Raw genomic sequence first — 5,991 nt, forward strand, 5'->3', positions numbered from 1 at the left:
TAGGCCTATCTTGGACTAAAAGAGTTTATTGGAAAATGTAAGCAAGAAATTCAATGTGATTGGCATGAGCATTCATAATTGCCGCGTCAAACGGCAAAGCCTAGAGTGGGTGAAGCTTTCTCTTCATAAGTTACACACACACACACACACACACACACGCTTCAGCTAGTGATTTTATTTCCTGTATTGTTTTCTTAGAGCAGTTGGATGAGCCAACGTGTTTTATAAGCGGATGCTAACCAAACGCCTATATGTGACTGTTTGCCTATTGTGGTGATCTTGCCTGAAGAAAACGCATCTCATACGGTATGATGTCATTTGGAATCTCCACAGCAGCTGAGATGCTTAGCAGCACAAATCCTTCATTTGATAGCAGAATTTCTTAAGTATGGTTGTATTGAACCTGAAGGGTGGTAGGGTTTTGAGCAGGGCGATTTTGATCTGTTTAATATATAGACCCAGTGCTTCCTTGGATTGTCTTCCTTATTAGATGGCATGTAGATATCAATGAAAATGTGTGTGCTGAAGAGTCTGGATCTTTACCAAACAAATGTTACAATGTGAGTTGCAAAATAATTGTGTTCTAAATGTAGCGTTGATAATTTACAACTAGATTGTACCTAGAACACTCAGCCCGAAACAATCCAGCACAAAGTAGCTGCCAGCTCAGCTCTGGTTATCACTGACAGGTTGGGCCAATCCTGGTTCGTGTAGGTCAAGTGTCATTTGAATGCCACAAAATATTAGTTTTATTAAGTAGAGAGTGATAAATGGTTATATAAGGAAGTTAAGAAAAAGTATAAATGTGGTCTAAAACTATTCATAAAAAGTTTAGTGATAACTGGCTGCTATATACATATGAGCACTTTACATATCAGACACTATACATATCAGAACATCTATACTTAACCTGCTTTGTTCTGTGGGTCATGTAAAACTGAACTTTTACATAATTTTAGAGTGTTTTTCATTAAGCTGCAATAGTGCCAATCGGAGCACAATCTCATGGAAACACTTATTGAATTAAATGGGGGTTTCCATGCGCTAGTGCTCCGATCTGCACTTGCAGTGTGATGGATAAGCCTCAAAGTCTTGCTCTTATTTTGAGGATCCGGTAGAAATATTGGTGTAATCAAAACCTATCGTTTTAGTTGAGTCATGTCTTTAAATCTGTTGCATGTCATCTGGTGTGACCTAGTTGGCAAAGCAAATGACGTTGGTCTGAAATAAAGGAGAAACAAATGATCCAGGTAATTTTAAGGACTCTGTTCATTGCTAACCAAATGCAAACTAATATAAATCTAAATGACTCTTTGTCTGAAGTTTTATGGAGCACTGGGATATGATCTAACCATAGCTCTAGTTCTCAAACCAGCACTAAATAGGGTTCTTCGCTAAACCTTGCTACATATCCAGAGCTGAACCTTTTACCGTGGTCTAGATCAGTGGCACCCCCTGGAGGATCTTTAAAATCTTGAGGCACCCCTGCTGGTCAGAAATCACTTATCCCTCCTTTTCACATGCACATCCACCCTCATTTTATGCACTCCACATTCACTCAGGCCGCGTCCATGGTTAGTGCAAGCATTCGCGCAGCGCCACACGTCTGTAGCAGGAGAGATTTGTGGCCATTGGGTACATAGTAGATGAGGTTGAAAAAAGACTTTCGTCCATCAAGACGCGATGGGGAGGTGTGGCCGTGACATCACAGAGCTGGTTCGCCCTCATTGGGCGAACCAGCTCCATGGCCTGGCCGGTGTGCGACAGAAACAAATGTATTTGTTTTCTCATGCATCTCGAGTGCCTGCCTCATAGAGGCACAGCATTTTGATCGCTCCGCCCAAGCGGTCATGCTCACCCTGGACATGGCCTTACACATCATACTCCATTTTACTCAACGCACACTCCATATGTGGCGTGGCCATGCCTCCGTCGCAAGGTCTAAACTCAATTTCATTCAGTGGGAAGGTGAGTAGTGTGCCCAGCCCCATTGAGGGGCGAAGCCTATACACACAGCGCACACCGAGACGTGTGCTGTGGCAGTTACTGGGATGGCAGCCTTAGACGAGGAGGACCCTCCCAGGGAAAGGTGAGCAGTGGAGTAGGCGAGCAGCTGCAAGAGTATACATAGGATAAGGAGGGGAGAGAGCACAGGAAGAAAAAAAAAGATGCAGAAGTCATAAAAAAAATACAGGGAAGTAAATGGTGGAATAAAGGTGCGGACTCAAAAAATATAAGCAGCATTAAACAAAGAGCGGCAAAGAACACATAAAGGAAGAAAACTAGCAGAGGAATATGCAGGTGGAGAAATCCACTTTGGTAACGTAAGAAACATCAATGATTTTTGTCACGGAGACCTGGACATTAAACACATTTATATTTTTCTGGGACCATTCACTAGGCAAAACAAGGTGGTGGAATAAAATTAGGTTTTTCAGGTAAACCCACGTACACACAATGAAACACAAAATACAGACAAAATCACACTTGCTAGGGGTCTGAGGTTGATGAGTATCCTCAACTAGGTGCAGGGTGCCTGCTTCAGCAAAGGCTTACTCTGACTGGAATAAGATAGAAAAGAGATATTACTACATTAATAACTTTTATTTTAGGAGAACTTCCCTGATAAACACATAAGATAAATGCTAGGTTTATGGTTTTACAACAGAGGAAAAAACCCTGCTCTAAAAAGGCTTTTAAAATCTTGACTCAATATATAAACGCTCATAACTTCATTTTTCCAATATTTAGACAGACGTGAGTATCAATAGATTCAGGCAATTATGACAGATGTTAAAAGACTAATTTCTCCAATGCCTTGGTCCTAAATTTGAGTGACAAATGAATGTCTGTCCTTGGCACCACTTATTCATTTTGTGTGTGGTGTTATTACATGCATCGCTTTGCAACGATTACAGATATATAAATCTTATTAGGTACAGTAGCGGATGTTACATGATAGTCTCGTTTTTAATAAAGTCCTCCAACAAAAGCATGACCTCTGTGTCACCTCTCTCTGGGATGCACCAGAAATCATTCAAGAATGTTTTGTTTTCTTTGAGGCTAACAGAATATTATCTGGCTATTCTTTATTGGGGATATATTCTGAACATATACATAAGTTCGGAGAGGAATCTTGGTCGTCCATTCTCGCACTTTGGGTATTAACTTATACCCCTTCTGAGCATCTTCTTCAGGTGTGTTTTCCAGAGAGAAAAGTGGGTCGGTCTCGTCTCGACCAGGGTAACAGCACTAGACAGCCATGCGCTGTACTCCTCCTGGTAAAATTGTCATCAGCCCGGCTTGCCGGTTGTAGAGATCCCCGTGACGATCTAGATTCTCGAGCATATATCCGGTGGCACTCCTCCTGTAGGATGGGATTGAGGAGTGGGTTGGCCATAGGCAATTCGTTTGTTTCTTGCAAGTACTCCCTGATTACAGCTCGCACTATATCGGTATTCGTTCCCAAGATGATCGGGTACTTGGACTGTTCTTGAGGTTCAGGACATACCATTGCTTCCACTTTCATGGGGTGTTTCTTGCCGGTGTTCAGTTGGAGTATCTCCAGTTGAACCTGTACTATCCCATGAATGGGGTAATCCTCGTTGCTTAACCCCCTCACCTTCATATGCTCCGCCGACCGCAAGGGGCAGTGTTTGAGGTGTTGATCGTAGAATTTTTGGTATATTATGGTCACCCGGGATCCGGTGTTCAGTAAGGCAGAGGAATAGACCCCCTTCTAGAACAACACGTATGATGGCAGAGGGGCCTACCTGACTGTAAGCGTCCAATGGCGGGGTTCCCTCGTTGGGGCTTGGTTCAGGAGCGGTTTCGGGAGACTCAAGGGAGACCTTGGATGTCTTGGCCTCTGCGGTCTGTACGCGGCAGATCATGGACCTAGCGGAGCTTCCCTTACTTGGAGTTTTTTTTCCTTGGTCATCCCTTGCTGGGCATTCCCTGGAGAAATGGCCCTTCTGCCCACAGCCATAGCAGACAACATCCTTGGGATCAAATCGTCCTTTGTACGTGGGGGATAATCTCCCGGTGGTTCGGCCTTTGACGGAGGGGCGACTTGGGCAGGTTTCTTGACCCTGGGAGCGGATGCCCCCTGAATGTCGCTCTTGAGAAGTTCTTTGACCTTCGGGGACATATGTAGCCTTGTGTATGCTTCATGCCCCTTGACTAAGCCCAAGATGTCCATGAATGTAGGGGGAGGTCCCTGTTATAGAGAGCACCCAATCATAATCACTATGTGATGAGTGGAAATGGCCCCTCGAAGAAACTGCTTACGCCTGTATTTGTCCATCACCGATGCGGGGATGAGGTCGCGAGTTCGCAATTTCCAAAGTACCAGTTGAATCCATTGAAGGAAATCGGACAGATCTTCTTTCTCTTGTTGCCTGAGACTGTAATATTTGAACCACAGCTCACTTTCTTCTTCATCCTTGCCATAGATCTGGAGTAACAGCTCCACCATCTGGTGGGCTGAAAGATCAGGGTCTTGGTCGCGCTGTGCACTGACCATCGTGGATGCTGGGGGTCTGAGGCTTTCCAGGATTCTTTGTCGCCTTACCGCCTCAGAGCAGGGCCATTCATCGATCACATTGAGGGTGTGTTCCCTCCAGGACTCGATTCCTTCTTCACCCACGGGGATAGGGTCTGTCCCAGAGAACACCTTCAGCTTCCTGTAATTCTGGGCTTGAGACGACATAGTTATAGCTTCCGACAGTTGTGGTAATGTCACGCCCAATATAGAGCCGCCACTTGCTGAACGACTATCGGTCCCAGGCTCGGTACTAGGGGTTGGGGTCAAGTTTCTTGTTAGTCTGTCAGGGGCAGGTGACATTGGTGGGCTCCCGACCCAACTGGTGGCCCCTTGTCGAGTATCAGAAGTGAAAGTCACCCGTGGTAGGGAGATGTCTGGTCTGATGGGGGTACTGGTGGCCATGTCTTTGCTTCCCCAACCCTTGTGTTTGGAAGGGGGAGCTGCGTAAGTAAAGGCGGACCCAGGGTAAATAAGAGGGAACCCTTGCGGCAAAGTCTCTGGTAGATACACCACTGGCGGGGCTCTGTCAGGGCATAGTTCTTGTACTACGGCCAGTAGTAGTGTGTTCTCTTGCTGGTCAGGGTGGTAGTCCTTACTGATGAGACGGGCTCCCCCTAGACCTGGTAATGTCTTTACTGCACTGCAGACAGTGAACATAAATACGTGGGCGGGCACCCCACCTACAGCGACCACGTGTCGCAGGGGTTCATTCGCCCACTTTTTGTGGTGTGGGTGTAGACATGATGACTTGATAATATACTAATTGAACTACTAAGTAGGGCACCCCATGCTTATCTCAGCAGCGCCTCCAAATGTAGCAGTTTTTCCCCCTTACCACAGAAGCTACTAATGCTGTCTTACACCTGTGTGGTTTGCAGGAGCCTAAGCCTCCGCATTGGGAGCCTGGGGTCTTACTTACAATACTCTTGGTGCAACGCCTCCACCAGAGAAGGATCCCAACAGAGCGGGAGGAGCCCCTCACAGGACACAACCCAATAATACACACTTGGTGTAATAAAAAATAATAACCTTTACTTAAGCATATGATTTTATCACTGTAATATGTATAAAGACATAACATACCCTTTCTCACTAAGAGTACAACTATCCAAAGTGCCTCGCAGGGCGCAACCCTCCACCGTGTCCCACACCGTGTCCAATGTCCCACACCCAAACCCCAAGTGTGTGGTGACTGCGCGGCCCACTAGTATGAGAATGTTAGAGTTGGTGCACAAACTTGGCCACAAACTGAATGGTGTCTCAGGGCCCTATCTGGGGCCTAGGGGGGATTTCTGGCCTAGTGCAGAGGCTACTTGCCCTCTGCACCTGTACCTCCTTCCCTTATCCTCTCCTTGCGCCGACTGACTAAACATGCTCCCCTGTCAGCCTCTATTTCCCTTCCTAGAAGAATCCTCGCACCCTAATTGACTCCCTGGCATCAGGTG

The sequence above is a fragment of the Ascaphus truei genome, chromosome 1 (genome assembly GCF_040206685.1).
Source record: "Ascaphus truei isolate aAscTru1 chromosome 1, aAscTru1.hap1, whole genome shotgun sequence".
NCBI classification, from domain to species: domain Eukaryota; kingdom Metazoa; phylum Chordata; class Amphibia; order Anura; family Ascaphidae; genus Ascaphus; species Ascaphus truei.